Source organism: Cyprinus carpio, chromosome B22 (assembly GCF_018340385.1).
Source record: "Cyprinus carpio isolate SPL01 chromosome B22, ASM1834038v1, whole genome shotgun sequence".
In the NCBI taxonomy this organism is placed as follows: domain Eukaryota; kingdom Metazoa; phylum Chordata; class Actinopteri; order Cypriniformes; family Cyprinidae; genus Cyprinus; species Cyprinus carpio.
The window spans coordinates 11,522,547-11,546,529 of record NC_056618.1 but is presented as its reverse complement, the minus strand read 5'-3'; the positions used below and the strand labels follow the sequence as shown (position 1 = coordinate 11,546,529).

The 23,983-nt window shown below is 34.7% G+C and overlaps 1 protein-coding gene and 1 pseudogene across 11 annotated transcripts in view; both read left to right on the top strand.

Moving 5' to 3' along the window:
• The window catches only part of LOC109103223 (NLR family CARD domain-containing protein 3-like), a 1,793,396-nt gene that overhangs the window by 1,688,335 nt on the left and 81,078 nt on the right, over positions 1-23,983 (top strand). Inside the window, exon 1 of one of the 11 annotated variants that reach the window (XM_042748658.1) lies at positions 10,251-10,271. The exons of the other annotated variants lie outside the window; for them this stretch is intronic. The gene's annotated coding sequence lies outside the window, so the exon portion shown is untranslated. Of the gene's footprint in view, positions 1-10,250; positions 10,272-23,983 lie in introns of those variants that run through there. 11 annotated transcript variants of the gene reach the window in all.
• LOC109081476 overlaps positions 1-23,983 on the top strand; it is a 257,452-nt pseudogene that overhangs the window by 184,690 nt on the left and 48,779 nt on the right.

Sequence of the window (23,983 nt, the reverse complement as noted above, 5' to 3'; positions counted from 1 at the left end):
AAAGAGTGACATAGGATAGGAGAAGTCTGTATAGTGATTACTAAAAAAGTATTTATTATTATATACATAAAATGTTATTATTTAGATCATTTACAGATGTGTTTCCATTTACCTTACGTATGATTTTGTGCTGCCGCTGATATTTCTGTTTCAATGACTCTCCACAAGCTCTCGTTATCCCTTCAGGAAAGACATTGCAGAGAATTTAATATTTAAATGCTATTAGCATTGATCTATAGTACCATTTAAAGGTTTGCTGTTAGTATGAATGGATTTTTAGAAAGAAATTATTACTTTTATTTAGCAAGAATGCATTAAAAAAAAAAAGTGACAGTAATGACATTTACAATGAATTCTATGTCAAATAAATGTTGTTCTTTTTAAATTATATTTATCAAAAAATCCTAAATAAAACAGCACAACTCATTTTTCAGCAATGATATTAAAGGGGTCATATGATGTGATTTCAGTTTTTCTTTCTCTTTGGAGTGTTACAAGCTCTTGGTGCATAAAGAAGATCTGTAAAGTTGCAAAGACTAAAGAGATATTCTTTATAAAACGTTAACGCCCGTCCACATCCCCCTAAAATGCCTTGTTCAAACACGCTCCCACATCTCTACTTCACTATGTGGGAAGATTTGCATAACACCGCCCAGGTGTTCATGCAAAGAAAGAAAGTGTAACTTTTATTCTGGCTCAATCACGCAGTGTAACTGCACAGCCATTGGTTCATTTTTATAATCACTGCATGAACCAATGGCTGTGCAGTTACACTGCGTGATTGAATAAGTCTTCAGTTCTCCCCATAAGAGTCTAGCGATGCAGTACAAGTGAAGTATTGATAGGGAATTATCATGTTCATGTTTTGATTGGAAAAAAATATATTTTAAGAGTTTTCCTTAGTTTTTTTTTTGTACAGAAAGCTTGATTTTCAGAAGACTGCAGTACATGCAATGTAAACAGGAGTTTTATAAATACTGAATTACAGACAGATGGTTGGATAGGCATCATGTAACCTGTTATGACATTTCACAATAGATGCAAAATGCAAATATGTAATTTTTAAGCAATTAAACACAAACAAATTATGAGAATGATTTTATTAGGTGTGTGCATTAGTGTGCAGCAGAGTCACTAAATGTCCGCAGGTGCAGAAGCCACAGTAGACACTGTTGTGCAGTCTGATGGGTTGCACATGAGCACAACAGCATGCTGAAAGTGCTGTTGTTCTTAAAGATGCATGGTTGTTTTTTTGTAATAACAAAAGCAAAGAATTTATAAAAGTGTGATCATATTCAAACAGGGACATGACACGGCATCACTTTTATTTTTCTTTGTGTTATCAACTGTGTTTCCCTATCTTTTTGATTTGCCACTCGTTGTATAGATTTTCATTTAAATAGATAATTCAACAGTTAATCTCAATACCATTTAATTGTAATGATTCAGTCAAGGATGAGAAGTGAGGAGTTCCAGCTGAGCATTTTTATTTAATAGACTGAAGAATAAGGTTATATATATATATATATATATATATATAAATATATATATATATATCCATAAACATATATATATATATATATATATATATAAAGAAGCTTTGCAGGCATATCACCATAAACAAACACAACAGCTGACAACCAAAAACGACACTGACTGGGCTATAAAACATAGATATAAGAAATTAAACTGATGGTGAGGAATTAGTAACCACACAAATAATGACTTCTCAAATGGATGATGAACATAATCAGTTCTTATGGTTAAAAAGAAGGTATTCACTACATTAAATGACAGTAATACGTTAAATGCAAGAAGTCATTGTGTGTATAATGTATATAGAGCTTGAAAATGAGGCATGGTCTAAGTGCTTGAATGGACTTACTCCAAAACAAAACGCTAAAATACCTTGAAAATGAATAGAGTGATAGTGAGGGTCACTCTGAATACATATCAATTGAAAGAATGAGCTAACCTATAAAGAAACATTTTTTATGAGTGTTTGAATATGGGACACAGTGGAAGTGCTAGGAAAAATTTTGTGTATATACATACACACACTATATATATATATATATATATATATATATATATATATATATATATACGTATATATATAAATAAACATACAGTATACACACATACACACGAAAATAAAAAAAAAACAATGATTAAATTTTTTTATATTAATATAAACTAATAAATTATTTATAATAATTAATGTACAATACAAACATTTATGTAAAAAAATAATGTATTTACAAACTAAAAATCAAAGTAAAAATAAGCAAAAGTATAAAGGAAAAGTTGGTATTACAGCTTCTTTACATTCATTTTGACTGCTCTCAGCAGCCGTACCATAAGTGCACGATAAAAAAAAAAAAATTGAAAAAAAACACTTCTTGTCCGCAGTGTCCTTTGTCGGATTACAACTTTGAATTCAGGAATTGGCTTGGAGCTTACTTGAATAATGTAATGATACATATGAAAAACTACAAAATACACACACATAGCAGTTCAAATGCTGACTGATATCTTACAAAGGTGTGATTTTATATAGTTTACTGTCTTGACCATGGTGATCGTATGTAAACAGGTTAGCAAAAATAAAACTGTGAATAAAAAACATAATAGAGCTTAGTACAGCTCAATGTTCAGTGGCAGCTGTCACAGCTGAACAGTGCTCTGTTTGACCGGTCCGAGTACACAAGATGCAGCCTTTGATATATTAAGCAAATTGGTGTTAATATTCTGACAAAATGTTGATACTTTCATTTTCAAAATAATCAGAGGTGGACTGGAATGAAGTACATTAATTAAGTATACAGTACTTAATATGAAGTACTAAGTTTTCTTTTTTTTCTCACAGACAGCAACACTAAAAATATGGTCCTTTACAACATGATGCACGACATTCGAGTAACTCAGTCCTTTCACTAATGATTAATGGCGCTGAATGCACAGATCCTACACTAAGTCAGAAAATCTATCAACTCTACAGTGACTTGTATTCTTCCAGCTTCTCCCCAAGAGAGTGTAATGATTTCTTTGATAAAAATAATAAATTTTATTCCCCACACTGACAATGATTGGAGAGATTGTTGTGATGCTGACTTACATATTGAAGAACTTGACTCAGCGGTTCAAAACCTTAAGTTAAACAAACCTCCTGCCCTGATGGCCTCACAGCTCATTTTTCTACAAATTCTTTTGGAATTATATCAGACTATTATTATTTAATGCTTTTGTTGAATCCACTGAAGACGTTTCTTTTCATGTTTATTAGTTTATCAGTTTATTAGTGTTATAAAAATGATTTACAGAGACATGAATAGTTTAGTTTCTCTCTCTTTTGGTACTACACAATGATTTCAGATTGGCCGTGGAATAAGGCAGCGATCCCATTTTCCCCTCTTTTATTTATTTTAGCTGTAGATATGCTGTCAACTCTGGTTAGTCATGATTTATCCGTGAAGAAATTAAATGTATTTGGGAAAACCTTAGCAATCAGTCAGCTAGCAGATGATACAACATTATTTTTACAAAACAAAGACCAAATTCCTCTGGCTTTCTCTCTAATCAATTATTATTGTAAAGCTTCAGGTCTTCAACTAAATCTAAACAAATGTGAACTGTTTGCCCTACACCCTATTCAAGATTTGTCCTTGTATAACATTCCAGTTAAAGAGACGGTGAAATATCTAGGCATTTCTATTTCCAGAGATTTGAAGATTAGTATGAAAGAACATTTTGAAGATAAAATACAAAAAGCCAATGGTATCTTGAATAGCTGGTTACAGAGAGATGCATCTATTTTGGGGAGAATTCTTCTATGTAAAGTTGAATATCTATCTAGACTGATCTATCCAGCTCTTTCTTTAGCTCCCTCTTCGGTTTATATAAAAATAAGCAATCCAAAAATGTATTACTTTATTTGGAGGCACAAAACTCATTCAATTAAAAAATCTGATATTATCAAAGGGTACGAAGCAGGTGGTCTGAATGTAATTGAATTTGAGAGTATGAACACTTTGTTAAAACCTAAGTGGCTTCAAATGTTTTGAGGTAATACTGAGATCTTTTGGTATGCAGTGCCTTCAGCTTTGTTTGGTATCCGCTTCCTTCTCAAATGTGACTTTGATTTACCCAAACTTCCAGTGAAGCCATCAGCATTCAACAAACAATCTGATTATGTAGGAAACTGGAACACACACAATTTCTTTCTCTCTCTCTCTCTCTCTCTCTCTCTGTGCGCATGTGCGGAGTGACTGGGAGGAACGCGTGAGTGTTTGTTTGAGTGAGTGGCGGTGTGTTTGAGTGAGTTTTTTTCTCTTTTTCTCATTTTTTTTTCTGTTTCTTTAATAATTTAGTTTAGTTTAGTTTGTAGTTAGCTGTTAGGGGTTGTGGAAATGTCGGCAGATTCCGACGGGTTTGCTACCTTAACAGCCCGGAATGGCTGTAAATGTATACCAGATGACTCTATCACGGTCGAAGACTGCTTGACTGCTGTTAGTAGTGAAATAGGTGCTCGGAACATTCTGTCTGCATCTAGAATGAATAAAGCTGTCGTTGTGAAAGAGGAGTCTATGGTTCATCATTTAGTAGAAGTTGGCTTATCTGTTGGTGATGTTTTTCTGCCTGTTTTTACCGCTGTCGAGCCCTTCTAAAAAGGTAACTCTTTCCAATGTGCCGCCTTTTATTTCTAATGATTCACTTGAGCGTTTACTTGGCCATTATGGCAAAATATTGATGCCGATTAAAATGATCCCCCTCGGTGTTAAAAATCCAAATTTGAAACATGTGATGTCTTTCAGACGGCAAACTTTTATGATTTTGAATGCCGAATTTCAAAATTTGGATGTTTCCGTGAAATATACTTTGTCAGGTAAAGATTCTAAAATTTTTATTAGCTCAGATAAAATGAAATGTTTTTCTTGTGGGATTTTTGGTCACACAAGACAAAATTGTCCATCTAATAAGGTGAATAAACAAAATGTGAACAAACCTAATATACTTCTGGAGCAAGAGGCTCCTACTTTGGAAAATGTTAATCAGGATGTAACGTTAGGTAACAAAACTGATCTGGCTGTATCGGATTCTTTGTCTAAAGACGAAGAAAATCCGAAAGAGCACGCAGCTAGCAGTTGTGCTGGGGACGCAGAAAAGTGTTTAGTGAACACTAGTGAGTGTGATAATGTCAGCGGTGGGGCTGAGATCGCCGCTGCGGGAATCAGTGACCCAGAGCGCCCGCGTGAGTCAGGTGAACTCGCGGATGTCGGAGAGTCGCGGGACTCGCAAGCATCTGTTTGGCCTGTCACTGAATGGCAAGGAACAGCTCACCGGGAGAGGTGAGACTCAGTCTGTAAATATCGATTATGACAGCGAGGAATCTGATATTGTAGATGATCTCACTGATGTTAGTTCACAAGGAAGTTATGTAGAAAAACAATGCAGCCTTCAAAAGAAGCCACCTTATTATACAGTGCAACAAATTAATACTTTCCTTGATAGCACTTTTAATCAGCGAAGACCAAGATTAGAGAAGGATTTCACTGATTTGCAACTTTTTGTTGATTCTTGTGCTATGGCTATGAGAAAAGCTTCATTGGAGGAGCTTGATCAGCCAAAACGATATCGACTCAAGAAACATGTAAGCGCTGTTAAAAAAAGACTGAAAATCTGTTCTAAGAAATATTAGAGCCATGTTTATTAACAGGGTGATTTTTTGGGCTTTTGTTTTTTTCTTTCCTTTCTTCATGACAACCTTAAACATTGGAATTTTTAATATTAATGGTTGTCGGGGTATAGAAAAGAGTGGCTTTAGTTGATTTTTTGCGTTTAAAGAAAGCAGATTTGATTTTATTGCAGGAAACACATTCAGATCAGCAGAATCAGACACAGTGGACTGGTGATTGGAAAGGCAATGTTTTGTTAAGTCATGGAACTAACCTTAGTGCAGGTGTTGCCATTCTTTTTTCTCCATCTATTAGTAGTCAGCCAGATATGGTCGAGGTTGTGCCTGGTCGGATTTTGAGAGCTGATGTTGCTTTGGGTGATGCATATTTTTCTTTTTTTAATGTGCATGCTCCAAATAGTGGTCAAGAACTTATGTTTTTTTAAAATACTTTCTCATGCTTTATCACAGTGTCCTCAGGGAAATATTATTGTTCTTGGTGGTGATTTTAATTGTACTGTTAATCCAGATCTGGATAGAAATCATGATGAACCTCATCCACCTTCTGCTGAGAGCTTAAAGAAATTACTTAATGATCATAATTTAGTAGATTTATGGAGGGAGGCCTTTCCTGGGGTTAGACAGTACACATGGTTAAAAGCTAATTCAAATAATATGTCAGGAGCTAGACTTGACCGTTTCTATGTTGTAAAAGGCAATAGGGGAAGGTTCTTTAATAGCTCAATTTCGCCATCTTTTTTATCAGATCACCACTATGTATCTATTAAAGTTTCTGTCTCTATTCCTAGATTCCCTAAATCACATTGGCACTTTAATAATAGATTATTGCAGGATTGCACTTTTATTCACTCTTTTAATCTTTTCTGGAAAACTTGGAGAGAGGAGAGATGCAGTTTTCAGTCATTGAGTCAATGGTGGGACATCGGTAAAGCTCAAATTAAGACTTTTTGCCAACAGTACATAGTACTAGAGCCCTTAAAGAAAAAAATGAAGTCTCTTGAAAAAGATATTCTTGGGCAAAGCAGCGAATCTACCCACAATAATTCATCCTTAATTGACTCTGTTGCAAGAGATAAGATCCTTTTAAAGAGCTTATTGGAGGAACGAGGAAAAAAAACAGCCCTTGTAAGGACCAGGTTTGCTCAGCTGAATGGACATGGATGCTCCAACAGTTTTCTTTTTTGGACTTGAAAAAAAGTCAAGAGAACAGAAGATCATTTCATCAATTGAAGATGCCATGTGGTGGAGTTACAACTGATCGGCAGGAAATTCAAGCATATGCTCTTTCCTTTTACGAGGATTTATACTGTTCCGAGGAATGTGATGGAGCTGCAGCTGATCAATTTTTATATGATTTATCTAAGCTATCTGAAAAGGAACATGATGAATTGGATAGTCCTTTATCATTTGAAGAACTTTCTCAAGCTGTTCAGAAGATGTCTTCTGGGAAATCACCTGGGTTGGACGGTCTTTCAGAAGAGTTTTTCAAGTCTTTCTGGAACTTAATCGGAGAAGACCTATATGATGTTTTTCTTGAATGTATTGAGCAAGGAACTCTTCCTTTGAGTTGTCGAAGGGCAATTTTAACCCCAATTCCAAAAAAGGGTGATCTTGGGTGTCTAAAGAACTGGCGTCCCGGTATCATTTGTTTCACTCATTAAGATATTATATAATGGAATTTACAGCATGTTAAGACTTTATGGTTCCCTAACTAGGCCTTTTTCTGTAACCAGGGGAATAAGGCAAGTGTGCCCTCTTTTAGGGCACCTGTATGCAATATCTATCGAGCCTCTCCTAGTTTCACTTAGGAAGCAATTACATGGTGTTAATATTCCCATTTTCCCCAGTGTAGATCCAGTTAAACTTACAGCTTACGCAGATGACATAACAGTAGTTATAAAAGACTCGGAGGATGTTTCAAGATTGATCTCTTCTTTAGATAGATTTCGAAAAGCTTCCATCTGCATGTATCAACTGGGGGAAATGTGCATCCTTGCTGTTGGGAGAATGGTCGGGTGGAGGACCTCCCCAGCTACCACAGCAATGTAGATGGGGCCCGAGATGGCTTTAGAGTCCTTGGTCTTTACTTTGGGACTAATAGTTATATAGAAAAGAACTGGGAAGGGCTATTTGATCGGGTGATTCTTAGAATCCAGAAGTGGCGATGGATTCTTCCACAACTCTCTTACAGAGGAAGATGTTTGGTTATTAACAACTTGGCAGCTTCACTGCTATGGCATAAATGTACTGTGTTGGATCCTCCCAAAGAACTACTTATTGGTGTTCAAAAGCATTTGTTAACTTTTTTTGGGATGGTTGCCATTGGCTTCCTCCAGGTGTCCTGTATCTCCCGGTGGCAGAGGGAGGGCAGGGATTCATACATCTGGAATCTAAGATTATGGCAATGAGATTGCATACATTGCAAAAACTCCTGTACTGTTCAGATCAAGTACCTTGGGTTGTTATTGGTCTGCATATACTCAAGAGTCTTGGAGGAATTGGTCTTGACAAGCAGTTGTTCTTAATGCAGAAATCCTTTGTGGAGAAGACACTGTTTTTGCCTTTCAGTTTCTATGGATCAGTGATTAAATCATGGGATTGTTTTAAACTGGTAAGACAAGAGGCTTAGCATTATGGTATTGCAGAACCTCTTTTTTAATCCTCTTTTTGAAATGCCATCTAATTTGTCCTCATCTTTAATCACCAAATTTTTGAATGCTGGTGTTACGAAAGTTATGGACTTGATGGATTTAACTAAAGGCCAATGGCGAACTGAACATGAGCTTGCTAATAAAGTTGGGCTAACTTCGGTTAGAATTATGGAGGGGTTAGTTAGGAATCTTAAGGTCTCTTTTCCTCCGATGTTGACCTCTTTTCTAAATAATGTTCTTCTGAATGGTTTTATTCCTCAGACATTTCCTGAATTTAAGGTGGTTATTAAAGATTGGGAATCAGTTGAGGATACAAGTTCAACAAACTTACTGAAAGGTTATGGGGATTTGGTATTTTATTATATTGAGAATTTTTTTATATATCATATTTGTGTGAAGTCTGTACATCTTGGAAAATTGAAACAAAGACTGGACACTAAATGGAGGACTTGGCTTTCTATTTCTGATGAGCCATCTTGGAGATTACTGTATAAACCCCCTATCTCCAAGAGATGCGGGGACCTTCAATGGAGGTTATTGCATTGTATTATTGCCTCAAACTCTTTTATTTCAAAGCTTAATGAGACTGTTTTACCAATATGTCCTTTTTGTAATACAACTGACACTGTTTTTCATATGTTTTGTGAGTGTCTTAGACTCTGTCCATTGTTTGAATTGTTGGGAGAAATCATTGTAAAATTGGGTTTCTCGTATACCGATAGTCTATTTATACTGGGTTGCCGATATAAGAAGTCTTGGCAGCAACAGTGTACTCTTGCCAATTTTTTAATAGGGCAAGCTAAATTAGCAATTTATAAAACACATCAGTGTAAAAATGCTGGAGAGGATGCAAGCGTGTTGCCTCTTTTTAAGTCTTTGGTGAAGTCTAGAGTGGTCATTGAATATACCTATTATCGGCACACTAATAATGTCTCTTTTTTTGAATGGAGATGGGGGGTTTGGAGCGGTTTTGGTGAATATAAGTGAATCAGGGAATCTGGTATTTAATTGGTAATAAGATTTGTATTTGTTAATGTGGTTGATGTTGTAGTTTTTTTTTTTTTTTGTAAATTATTTTGGAATTAAAGTATTTTTAAAAGTCAAAGTCTCTCTCTCTCTCTCTCTCTCTCTCTCACACACAATTTTAAACCCCACAATACTCTTATATGGAATAACAAATATATTCTACACAGAAACAAATCCCTGTTTTATCAGGACTGGGTAGATAGAAATATTTGGTCAAAACTGGATTTAATGGACTGGAAAAAAAGAGCCCTGTTCTTTATGCAAATATTTAGTTGAAGATACAGATCATATGTTTTTTATATGTAGTTTGTCTCAGTGTTTTTGGAAAGCATTACAGGACTGGATGGTAGAGAAGAGTGCTGCTGATGGTTTCATTCGAACCTTACAAGATCTAATGTACAGAATAACCAAAGAGTGCTCTTTGTTGTGTGATTCGATTAATAATATTATATTATTAGCAAAATACTTATCTTAAATCCCCGCCTTTGTTTATTGTATTTAAAATTGGACTAAAATACTTATAACATTAAAAATAAAAAATAAAATTCCAAAAGCAGTAAAACTATTGAATTTGTTTGTATAATAAAAAATGCCATAATTTTATATTCATACTTATTACTTAATAATAATAATAAAATAATAAATAAAAAATATTGGCCTCCTCCCTATTAGTTTTATGTTTTGTCTGGAGCTTGTTATGATTCTATTGTGATGAGCCTTCCAATAAAAAATATTGGCCTCCTCCCTATTATGAGCAAAGACTTGATTTACACACATTTGATCCCTATTATGAGCAAAGACTTGATTTACACACATTTGATAGCTGCATTAATTTCAAGCCAATATGTTTATTACACGGTGCTTAGGGCTGCAGCACAAGATCGTCTGAACTACTGCAAGTAACACCATTACACTTATTTAGGAGAATGATGAACGCATTTCAGAGTAGTGATGGCGAGATGAAGCACTGAAGCTTTTCATCCTTGTGATTCACAAAACGGTTCATTTCTCGAGGCTTCATTTGCTCACAATATCACCTGTTGGCCAAAGAGTGTAAAACAAACAGAGACATTACAGTGAGCCATAGTTCACTGACAAGCTACGCAATATCGTGTTCATAATCGAATGCGATTAATCTCAATTATGAACAGAATATTGCGTAGCTTGTCAGTGAACTATGGCTCTGTGTATTAACTGCCGCTCCCGTTTGAAAACAGGTGACAGACATTTACCGCTAATCACGGAACCGGCTTTACAGATGAGACACGCATGACAAATGCATGCGATTAATCGTGCAGCCCATAAAGTTATGTTATATTATGTTATACAGTCATTATAAAATACACACTATATTCATATAAATACATTAGTCTGTTATTTCTAAGCCTTAACTGGCACAACAGTGTATCATAGATCACATCCACAGGTCTTCTGTAATGTCTCTGTTTGTTTTACACTCTTTGGCCAACAGGTGATATTGTGAGCAAATGAAGCCTCGAGAAATGAACCCTTTTGTGAATCACTTCTACAAAAAGCCATCACTACTCTGAAATGCGTTCATCATTCTCCTAAATAAGTGTAATGGTGAAAGTATTCAGACTTACTTGCAGTAGTTCAGACGATCTTTCAGAGAGTAGTTCAGATGTGCTGCAGGAACAGAATCCAGAAGTCTTTAAAACACTTTCGGTTTGTGATCACTGTTAAACACCTGTGCGATCTTCACGATTGATGTTTGTCACCTGACACGACTTCATCTTGGAGAAAATCAAAGTCCATTTAACAACAGATCTCGTGCAGCAGCGCCACCAACTGGACAGGAATGTGAAGCACAAAACACACCTGCTTTCTCCTTCTTCTTCCTTCTAACAGCAGATCCCAAACTAAAACAGTGCACTAGCGCCACCTGCTGTTTCTTCATATTCTCCTCTCAATCTTCTCCATTCACCTCCTTCTGCTACATTTGACAACTTTGAAGGGTTATTTAAATAATGACAGACAAATAATATCAAATAATCCAAAACAAACATATCAATCTGAAAGGTATATTATATACTATATAACAGAATCATATACAGTTCTATTTTTATTTAATTTCTTTACAGCAATAGACTATGAATTCCGATTGAATGATTTCATTCAGTTATCCTGCAAGTTATGATGAATAATTAAGATATATGAAATGTAGGATTCATTGAATTAGTTCAGAACTCAATTAATTATAATAAACTTTCAGTTTCTACATACAAATAGAAAATGCCCAGTTATTTTCATCTTATTTTCTGAATTTATCATCTCTGTTCAGTTTTACAGGTCGCTGTGATGTAGATATATGTGCTTTTCACAATCTGTCATTTAAGATTTAAATAGTTTTGAATCTAATGTCTATTAAAAGAGAAAAAAACTGACATTTTACTTGGTTAGCTTAGTATTATAGTTATTTGTTGAAACTATACACATAAGTCTTAAACACTAAAAGAGCCTTCACACTGGTTGATTTATTTTGCTATGAATTATTTATTTTACATTGTCAGATCACAAAGTCATGTTAATTTTGTTCTTAATTTTTTAAAGAACTGACAAGAATGCTGTAAAAGTACCTGTAAAAGTATACTGTATAAGCAGCAGTGTAAGAGTAGTAAGCAGTAGACTGTAACTCATAAACTTATGGGTTTGAAAAAGACAAAACAGCATTTTACCTCTTATTTAGAGTACTAGCGCTGTATTCTTATTCAACACTGTTTTTTTATGTAATTTAAGTTTAAATGACAAATAGCACAACTGTCTTATTTACTCTCAATGTAATTTATTCTCTAATATTTTGAGCTCATCTTAATATTCATGTCTTTATCACTGTCCTCAAAATCCTGCATCCGAATCAGAAAAGAGAAGTGGATAAGTGCAGCTTACAAGAACTAAAACTGATGCATCCATCAGTCAAAATATATATCTATGTGATATATATATATATACAAAAAAAAAAAAAAACATACACATATAAATATACACATGAAAATATATATATATATATATAGACAATAGATAGACAAATCAGTCCCATATGATGTGCCACATGCTCAATTTCAGAAGAATCCAGAACAAATAAAAATAATAATAATAATAACATTTATTTTCCAGACAATGCTATAAATGTCAGCTGACAGTAAAATGAAGATCATAGTGAGACTGAAGAACAAACAATAACAAGCAACGATACAATGATACCACAACCAACATCAGCAGATCTGACCTCAGCACCTTTCAAAAAATATATAGATTGGGTTAAATTAAAAAAGTAAGATGGGTGATTTTAAACTAAAAAAATGTTATTGGGAAAATTAAGATAACTTTAAGATGCCAGATCCACATTTAAATTGAATTAATGAATTAAGAGTCCAGATGTACATTGAAGTAATGAAGTTCAACAAAAAGACCAAATCCCTTGAAGGCTATATGAAATGAAAATGAGAGAGTAATAAAAGTGTTAGATTGAACAGGAAATAGCAAGAAGGGGGTGTTTTGGATATGGATAATGATATCGCTATTTATCTGTTTCAATGTTCTGTTATTTGCTTGTTTTAAGGTTAATGCCATATATGCTTTGATATAGAAATGTTTGCACTTGCAGCACTTCTTTGTTAGGATGAATAAGTTATAAATCTGATTTCGACAGTGATGAAGAGAACATGTTGAAACATCAAGTGCAGATGAACCAGATGAAGATTACGATGAAGAAGAGGAAGACTACTAGACACAGACAGAACATAAGAGACACAGGAAGGACACCCGTCATGAGTCACAGACATTGATGTGTAACTGGAGTTACCCAAAAAGAAGTATAACAGGTCTGAGGAGTAAAGCACTCTTCAGATGCTGCCTGCATTAAGAGTGAAGGACACCTGGTACCCTAACGAGGGCACTTAACAGCATCTCCAGTAATGCTGCTGAGAGTTTGACTATACAACTTGTAACATGGGTGATTTTTGTTTTATTTTCTGCATTAACTGCTTTGTATCTAATAAAATAAGAGATATTATTGTTCCTATTGGCTCCCGTGAGACTTTACTTTTAACTACAAACTGAGTCTCAAACAAGAACAAGCTCAAGAGAGTCTTCTACATCATTCCTGAAGGACTTCAGTCTGCGAACGCTGAGTGCTTTATGGTTTAGTCTAGATTTGACTATCCTTACCCTCCCTGAATAATTACAGGGTTAAAGGTGTAAGTCAAAAGATTCACTGAGTAACAACATGTCAAAGAATTACATTTTTCTCTTAACAAATATAGGCTTTCTTCATCTGCTTCATTCTGAGAGATCAGACATGTGATATATATCTTTTGATAATTATTCAAACCTTTAAACTTTTAAATATCAAAGATCTTTACTGAATTTTATAGAGAATTTACGGCTTGTATTTAAACAACTCTCAATTTAAAGTGTGAAAAATATTAGTATATGTTTTAAAATAATCATTTTTTTATACCCAAACAATAATTAGTATTTTGTAATGAAGCATTTAATTTCCAATACTCTGGCTTCCTTAAGGGACTTTAATATCTGAAATATCTAACTCAATACATGCATGATGACATTTCATTCCAAAATAAAGATGAACAGGGGACTTTCAGAAAATAAATGCACAAATAGACTTTATTTCACAATTACAAAAAGAGCATCTGTAATCTCTATCCAGTTGAAAATGCTCTAATGTGTCTTTCACAAGATATTATAGTTTTAATTACTCTAGTTTGATTTGTTATACAGTAATGACTAAGAACTTTACAAAAACAAAATGAGGGAAACATATTTACCATAAAACATTGAAGGAGAAGAATAAATATTAATAAAAAGATCTAACTGATTGATTCCTGCTTTTTTCATTAATTAAATCAAACTGATCTAAAAACAGATATTTGCAGACCTTACAGTCTTACACCAAGAGCCCTGATTTCTGAGCAGAGAAAGTATTTTGACAGAGACAGAGTTCATGATAATATAATATTCTACAGCTGAAATATGACACTTAAATTTAAGACATAACTCATTAATACTCAAAACCATTAGTCAACAGCTGACCGTCTCAAACCAATGTCTGAAAAAAAAGAAAACGAACAACACCAAGCTGTTTAAATAAATTAAAAAAGGAGGAGAAAAGTTGTTTAAAAACCAAACACCAGGTTAAATGTGTTTTCCTGAACATCAGATCATTTAAGAGGATTTTATTAACATCAACATTGCATCTAAGAAAAAGAAAACGAACAACACCAAGCTGTTTAAATAAATGATTAGAGAAAATATTCCACACAGAAATACTGTTTTTAATAAACAGCTTTAACCAATTTATTGTAAAAGTGCTGTTTGTTCTGTTGAGAATGACATGAAAATGAAGAGAAGCACAATATGATCTTTTTTTCTACTTCTGTAGGAAAAGTCACAAAGTCTGATGAAAACAAACTTTTCTTCAAATAGTGAATAAAATGACACAAACAGCGAGTAAAAGGCCCAGTTTTTCTAAACACTGAAGCTGTCAGTCAGTTCAGCACAAACTCACTGTTGTGAAAACTCCCGTTTTAGTCAATTCATCTATCAAAACTGCACAATCCAGCTTTTATTTACACTGTGTTTCTGCTTTGTTTGTTGTAATGAGAGGATTTGTGATTGTTAGCAACAGACAGACACAGAGCTAACTTAATATAGAATTAAATAGAGTAACAATGTGTAGAAAATGTAAGAGAGATCATGGAAATGTTTTAAACAACATCTAAAAATAACAAATAAAAGATTTGCTTTATATCTTTTGATACATTTAAGTGCTTAAACTGAAAATCAAAACAAAACAAGTGAATCATTATGAATGAGTTTAATACAAATATTATTAAACTGAAGAGCCAGACAGACTCATCTGAGCTTCTTCCTCCTCTGTTCCAGCTTTACATTAAACACAATGATCATCTGCTTGAATACTAAAGCAACATTAATCATTCAATATCATGTTTCTAACACACATGCTGCATTATTTCATTGTAAAGTCTGAGTCTCTTCACCTGTATGGACCACATTTACACATTTATCACACATTTATTTCTCCTCATAGACACAGTAGTGAAGCCTTCTGTGGATCTTCAGCTGATGTTTACTGCTCCTCTCAAGAACACTTCACATTATGATATACAGCATTCATCAGCTTCTTGTGATTGAACTCTATCAGGGACTTTTGGTGATGGATCTGTATCTACAATCTAAGATTGTTCAGATGAGAAGATAATCAGAGTTTAGTGGAACAAAGTACAAATTAATTACTGTATTTCAATCACAGTAAAAAGTTGCATTAAAATCCTGTAATCAGATTAATTAATACCAGATTCTGAATACATATTTATAAAACAGTATTTGTGTTTTAAATATAATACATTAAGAACATGAATTCCATTCTGTTTGTGTCTCTATTGAGTCAATATAAAGAGAAACACATACTAACGAGTGTACACCAAATATAATAAATGACCAGGAACAAACACAAATGTGATTTTGTCTTAAAACAAAACTCTTTCAGTTAAATGTTGCACTAGTTAAAGCTGTTTGTCTTCTAGTTTAAACATGTTTGTGTTGGTCTCAGTAAATAAGTGAAATTATTGCACAGCTAGCTGGAATATTGGATTCTGATTGGTCAGTCGTGACATTCTGAGGTGTGTTATTCATTAGGTGTGTTGTCATTAGCAACGCAGACATAACACACAGTCATATGGTATTTGAGTTGGGCGTTTCTTTCACTTCTCTCGTATCACAGCACCGCGCTCTCACTCGTTTCATTCAAACACAACTGCTATTAGCTTGTGCCTCAGTTACTGACTGTATTTACCCTCAAACCAAACCACAGGAGATTCCTGTTAATAGTAGACTTGAGGAGACATTGTTCAAAGTGTGTCTTGTTGTTAAAGTTGTTGCTAACTGACGAGAAGTGTTTAGCTGAATCTAAATTCACCCTCTATACCCTCATTAAATAATTTAATAATCAATTTAAAATGAATTTAATATCTGTATATTACGCTGTGGACGGGCACTTTGTAAAATGAATGGATGATTGATGATTCATCTTCTGAGAGACGCCGGAATCCATTCGGTGCGCGACTCACAGTGCATTTTGGGTATTCTCTAGCCGTTGGGCAAACATCATTTGTACACTCGCTATTGCTGTGCATTGTGGGATTGAATGAGTGCACTAGATAATGTCCAATAAGGTTTTGGACACCACTGAAAATGGCTGTCCACTCAAAAGTGCTCTATTTAAGCGTATGGAGTGATTTCTGACACAGGGTTTGTATTTTAAAAGGCTTTCTTCTCAAATAACATTGTATGTCCTCATCTTTATTTATTTATGTGGTGAAAAGATGTGTAATTATGTGACACAACCCCAGATAGAACACATACATCTGCAAGATTTCTGTTAAAGATGGCTTCATCTGGAAAGCATCTGCTGTGTTCAAACAGTTTATATACATTCATACAGAGACTGTACATTATGTCTTAAATGTCCATCTTGTCTGAAGCTGTTGCTGTATTAAGCTGTGACAGTCTGCTTTTGTTCTTTTTCCTCCTTTGTGTTAAACATTTTTATCAACTTTACATTTTATTCTGACACAAATCCTTTGAAATAAAAGCTTGATGATAATTTGATAAACTCTTTTCACAAATATTTGAAAGTATATATTTGTTCACATATCAGAGGTAAATGAATCTCTTTAATATCACAAAGTGAAGTTTACTCACCTCAGTTCACAGGTTTGAGTCTCGTAGCACATCAATGAGCTGCTGCTTTGAGTCTCCAATAATATATTATAATTCAGACCAAGGTCTTTTAGAAACTGCAGAGCTTTTGTGTTTTTCAAAGACTGAGTTAAAGAAGAAACATCTGTAATGTCACAGTCATGAAGACTAGAAAGACACAAACAGAGGAAGAGAGATCATCTTACAAACAAATCATTAAGGTAAAGAATCGTTCACAAATATATTCTGAACACATTCATCATGAGATATTGAGTATAAAGTGTTTTGTTTTAACTCTTATGTGCTGTTCGTTTGGGGTCTCCAAGAGAACAAAGGGACCAAAAGGTAATTTTGTAGCAAATTTATATATATATAACAATGTACTTTTATACATATTTATATAAAGGGGGTCTGAAATGGAGCACAAATTTGCCTTGATCTTAATTCATATGGGGTATTTTTACCATTAAAAGTCCTGCAAGAAACAAAAAAAACGTGTCCCCATTATAAAAATTATCGATTTTTCTTTTATGCTCTAAAAATCATTAGGGTATTAAGTAAAGATCATGTTCCATTAAGATATTTTTTAAATTTTCTGACCATAAATATATCAAAACTTATTTTTTTTGATTAGTAATATTCATTGCTAAGAATGCCTTTGGACAATTTTAAAGGCGATTTTCTCAGTGGGTAAATTTTTTTGCACCGTCAAATTCCATGCAGATTTTTCAAATAGTTAAGGTATTATCGGCCAAAGACTGTCCTCCTAACGAAACCATCAATCAATGGAAAGTTTTATTTATTCAGCCACAGATGATGTCTAAATCTAAATTTTTAAAAATTGACACTTAGGACTGGTTGTTGTTGTCCAGGGTTACATAACATTTCCTTTTTTAAACAAAATGTAATTTTAAAGGTTTATTAATGTTTTTACAGACACATTTTGTAATTTTATAAGGATTTATGATATTTGTAACAGGTTTTATAAAAATAAATAAAAAACTACATTTTTAAATAGTTTTTTAAAACAAAAAAAACTTTTTATGTAAAATTCACTATATAAAAGACCCTAGGGGATTCATAATTTTGATTAATGGGGAAAAAAATGGTCATGACCCCTTTAATTTTTTCAGGATTTATGTAGTTTTTTTAAATATTCACCCAACAACATCAAACATTCATCACAAATTATCTAAAAACAAAATAAAAACAAAATTAAAATTTTATATTCTCCCATTAATGTCTATGGTTGTTTTGTTTTTTGTTTTTTTTTTTTTTTGGGGTGTGGTGGGGGGGTGTATGCGAGCGTAATCTCTCTGCATTGTGAACGTGTGTGGAAGGGTTGCCACTTAATTTTTGTGTATTTTGTGGTCTGAATTGTGGTGGATTTATTGGTTTTATTTGAAAAATTAAGAAAAAGTATTGATTTTATCATTTTCTCATTCATTTCAATGTGGGTCTCCAGAGAGTTACTTTTTTTAAACAGTAACACACAACCAGATATCAATCCAATATAATTTTCTATTTGTAGAGCTACCAAGTGTTGAAAACCGTACAAAGTCTCATTCCATTTAGATAAAGGGAACTTTTTTTTTTTAATTTCAGAAATCATCATTTGGGGTCTCAAAAGTCTTTGAACAGCACAGAAGAGTTAAACAAAGTGATTTTCATCATTTTGATTCTTGTATGTGAATGTTACTGACCTCAGTCTCTCCAGTTTACAGTGTGAACACTCAAATATATCACAAAAGTGATTCACTCCTGTGTTTTTTATTTGATTCAAGCTCAGGTCTAGTTCTCTCAGGTGTGATGGGTTTGATTTCAGAGCTGAAGTCAGGATGATAGACACTGTTTCTCTGTAATACTGCATCCACACAGACTGAAGACAGAAAGAGAAAGACAATGAATCAGACACGTTATGTTCATGTGTGAGTAATTCATCATGTGTTAACACCATACAGTGCAATAATTAAGACATTGCCAAAAACCTATATTATATGACCATACGCACAAAAACAGAAGAAAATAAAGATTAACAAAGTAGATTAAGATATAGGATTCAACTACAGAACTACTTAAAAATAACATTAAACGTGAAAATTTAGTTTAAATGTGAGAAATCAAGAAAATTCTGTTTTTGAATTACAATTTACCTAAAGACCTTTTAAGAATATTTTATCATCAATAAACACTTTTTTTTTTGGCAATTGTCATTCTTTATTGATTGACAATGTCTGAGTGAATGTGAAAGAAAAAAAGAAAGTATGTTAGTATTTAATTTGGTCCATTTATGAATTGGATTGCTGTGATTTGTTATTGTTGTGATCTCCGGCGATTGACAGATTTTCCTGTTCAATCACATCATCATCATCATCAGATCCATCATCAGAGGAGAAGAGAGGAGAACACATGTTAGTGAGGGATTATGTGCAAGGAAAGTTATTCAGCACTGAAAGGTCAGGAGGACACATCAATTTAGAAATCCATTATGTGCACAGAGTAAATCATTTCAGCACTGCAATATTCCATAAAAAATGCTCCCCGGGTGCTAATTATAGTGCAACTTTAATTTTCATGGTGACTTTTTAATATGATTTTAAAGTAGTTCTATAGTTGGTCCAAAAATATATCTTAATTTCATACTTTTTAAAATCTTTTTTTCTTCTACTTTGTTTTTATTTTATAATTGGTCAGTCGTGGCCTAATGGTTATAGAGTTGGACTTGTAACCTGAAGGTTGTGGATTCGAGTCTCAGGTCCAGCAGGGATTGTAGGTGGAGAGAGTGAATATCCAGCGCTCTCTTCTACCTTCAATACCACGACTAAGATGAGACCCTTGAGCAAGAACTGTGTTTACTGTTCCCCAGTGTGTGTTTTCACGGTGTGTGTGTGTGTGTGTTCACTACTGTGAAAAATTCTGAGTATGGGGGACACTATATTTGGCCACATGTCACATCCTTTCATTTTCCTTAAAGTACTCTATAATCTTTAATCTCACTGTAACTGCTGTAGAGTATAATGATACTAACTCTAGTTTCTCCAGCTTGAATTGTGTGTTCATCAGTAGATCATTGAGGTTTTTCACTCCAGAGTCTCCTAGTAGTTTATTCCCCCTCAGGATCAGTTCTCTCAGGTGTGATGGGTTTGATTTCAGAGCTGAAGTCAGGATGAGACACTGTTTCTCTGTAATACTACAATCACGCAGACTGAAGACAGAAAGAGAAAACACAATGAATCAGACAAGAGTCAAGTTCATGTATGAGTAATTCATCATGTGTTAACACCATACAGTGCAGTAATTTTCACAAAAAAAACTGCCAAAACCTTACATTTACATTACATTTAGTCCATTAGCAGACCGCTTTTAAAGCATGATGTGTCCCTATTGCCACCCAGGTGGCGCATATGATATAACTGAACATCTGGCCTTTAGATGTCTTCAGGCCCCATGACTCTTTTCACATATTTGAAGTTTGGTGGGCACATGGATATTGCATGTTTAAGTTAGTTGTAAAACAAGCCATTTCTTGTTGCCAGCAGGTGGCGCTCTGATTATGTAGAGAAAGTGCCCTTCAGATGTGTTCAGGCGAAGTACTCTTATCGAACTATGAAGGGGTTTTTTGGGGAAGCTTCGGACATTTATTTCCTGCCTTTTTACACCAAAACTTCTCTTCAAGGGCGATACATCAACCTTCGTCACATGCTCCATTGTACACACCCTCTCATGAAAACTCAAGATCTTCACAATTTAACATCGCAAAGGCCTTTTAGATTAGCGACTGACCCAAAAATTATAAAGTGTCATAAAATTTCTAGGAGTAGTTTGTTACTGCGTAAAACATGTCACTTCCTGTTGCCAGCAGGTGGTTGCTATGGCTATATCTGAATATGAGAATGTAGATATATTCAGGTCAGGAGTCTTATCAAACATGTGAAAGTTTGGGGACAGATTGGACATTGTATTGTCTGAGTTATTATAGCAACTTCTTTCTCATGGCGAAACATCACGAAATTTGTAAGGCCGCCACAGACACGCCTTTCAACCAAAACTCAAGATCTTCGCAATTTAACATCGCCAAAGGTCTTTAGATTACACTAACCCAATTGGGTTGTTGATCTGAATAAATCTCTAGGAGGAGTTTTGTTAAAGTACAACCCTGAAAATGGCCAAAAAAAATCACACAAATATTGCAGAGGAAATTAAAAAAACCCCCCCCCGACTTCCTGTGGGGATTCGAATTTCGTACAAGAGGCTTTTTTTGTAGGTACTGTGTGTTACATGTGTGGACCAATTTTTTTTAAAATTACATGAAATGTAGCTCGCGGCACACTCCCTTGAAAGTTAATAGGTGGCGCTATCGAGCCTTCTGGCCACACCGGATGGAATATTGGCCTTCCAGAGGTTTTCCTGCCCGGACTCTTATCAAAACCTTGGAGGTTTGGGAAGATTTGGACATTTTATGCCTGAGTTACAACACGTTTATTCCCATGAGCCGATACATCGAACTTTGGTCACTCCGCTATGGAGCACGCCCTATTAAGAAAAAACTCAAGCTCTTCAGAATTTACATCGGCCCAGGCCTTTATGCATTAGACTGACTGGGAAAAAAAAAATTTCTGTCTACAGGTTTCTTCTAAAGGATGTATTTTGTTACAGCTAATATCGTTACCAGTAAAATGTGTCACTTTCCTGTTGCCAGTAGGTGGCACGATGACTATAACTGAAGCATGGGATGTCTATATGTTCATGTCATGAGGGTCTGGATCTTATTACTCATGTGAAGGGTGTTGTGGCCGATTGGACCCCATTGTATGTCTGAGTTAAGGCAACTTCATGGTTTCATGGGCAGAGAAAATCGAAATTCGTCAGGCGCCACGGACACGCCCTTCAATGAAAACTCAAGATCTCGGCAAATTTTGAACATCGATTAGGCATACCAAATTGTAGTGTTTGAATTTAATAACTCTCTCCGGAGGAGTCCGTTAAAATACACTGCATGCAACCATGACAACAAATGACAAACAAAAATGCTCATAAAATGATAAATCAACCAACTTCATGTTTGGGTTTGCGGAATTGTCTTGCTCTAAGGGAGGTTTGTTTGTGAGGACCAGGTACCAAGGCTTATCATGCGTGTGCCAATGGTCGTGTGCATGTACGTGAAACATAGCTCGGAGGGATGTTTGCCTTTTTTTTTCGATAGGTGGTGCTGGTGAGCCATTTTGCCCCACCCTCTTCTGAAACCTATATCAGACTCGTAAATTTTCACCCAGGTCTGAGACGTTTGTGCAAAGTTTCAGACTTTTCGAGCATGTTTCGGCCCTCAAAAATGCGATTCCTTTTGGAGCAAAAGAAGAAAAAAAAAAGAAGAAGAAGACGCCAAATAAACATCGCAGATTCACTAGGGTACTCACACCATCGGTGCTGCGGCCCGTATAAAAATTATTCGCACTTTTCTTTTCAGTTTACTATGCACATCATTAAGGCCAAGCACCTAATAGCTTTTGGAACCGATAAAACACAAAATTAACTCTTTTTCCCTCTGATTCCTTGGCTTATGCCACGTCAAAAGGGACACCAAAATTTAAACACAATCCGAGAGGCTTTTTGTTTTTTTAGTTTTTTTTCTTCTAAATGCTATATTTTACAAACGCATTAGAGTAACTTTTATGAAACAAGTTACAAAATCCTTCAGCACCATATCCTCATGTGTACTCAAAAGAGTTTGGGGGCAACACCACCTTGTGGTCAAAAGTTATGATGAAATAACAAAATTCATATTAGAGCTTGTGCTTACCATTAACCTATTGTAAATCAGGACTGATGTTGATAGCTTCCTTGGATCATGAGGGAAACACCGATACCAATTTTTACCAATACATTGGCCGAAACGTCGCTGTCCACATTTTGTGATTCATGTTGCGACCATCTACTTTTTTGAATCTCCTCCTAGATTGTTTGTCCCGATTTTCAACAAATGTGGCCCGGACCATTTCAGACAAAAAGTTATGATTTCGGTGTTGATACACGAAAATGTTTCATTTAGCGCAGGAACAAATTGGCTGGAAAGAGGCCAAACCGAATATGAGGGCTTGTATCTCTGCAAAAGTTTGACTATTTACACCAAACTTTGTATGTCGCCATGGGTGTCCTCTACACAGACCACAGCACATCAACTTTGTGAAAGCTGCCACCATATTGGCAAGAGAGGACTACAACCATCCATTAACCTTTTTAATTATGAAATTTCCAAAAATGCTAATAACTTTTTATTGCATTTAGGTATTGTAATGTGAAATGGTATCAAAAATAATTCACTGGGTCGTGCCGTACAACAGACATATAAGTTTTTTCACAGTAGGAAATCTGAACGCCCTGTCTGCCAGTCATGTTTTTATGTTAAAATCCTAGTTTTTCTAACACTCCTCAACTGTTTGGTCCCGATGTTCAACATAATAGTAGTCAATGTCATCTTCAGGACTCTGCTGAAAAAAAGTTATACATTTTCGTGTCGATTGGACAAAACCGTTTTCTGTTACTCCACAAGTTACAATTTGAGGGCAGCGGTGCCCACCATGCATCTGAGGATATAATCTCTGCACCGCTTTTGACATATTTTGCACCAACCTTGTATTGTCATTGCACTCACACTGACTATGCCACTTAAGTTGGTAACAGCGCCACCTATTGGTCCAAGAGTAATAAACCATTCAGTACCCATTAATATAACATTTATAAAAAAAAATGCATTAACTTTTTATCATTAGCCTATTTGCAATGAAACTGGTCTCCCAAATATTCGTGGCTTATGCCACAACATTAGATCCAAATATGCCAGAGTAAGCTAACC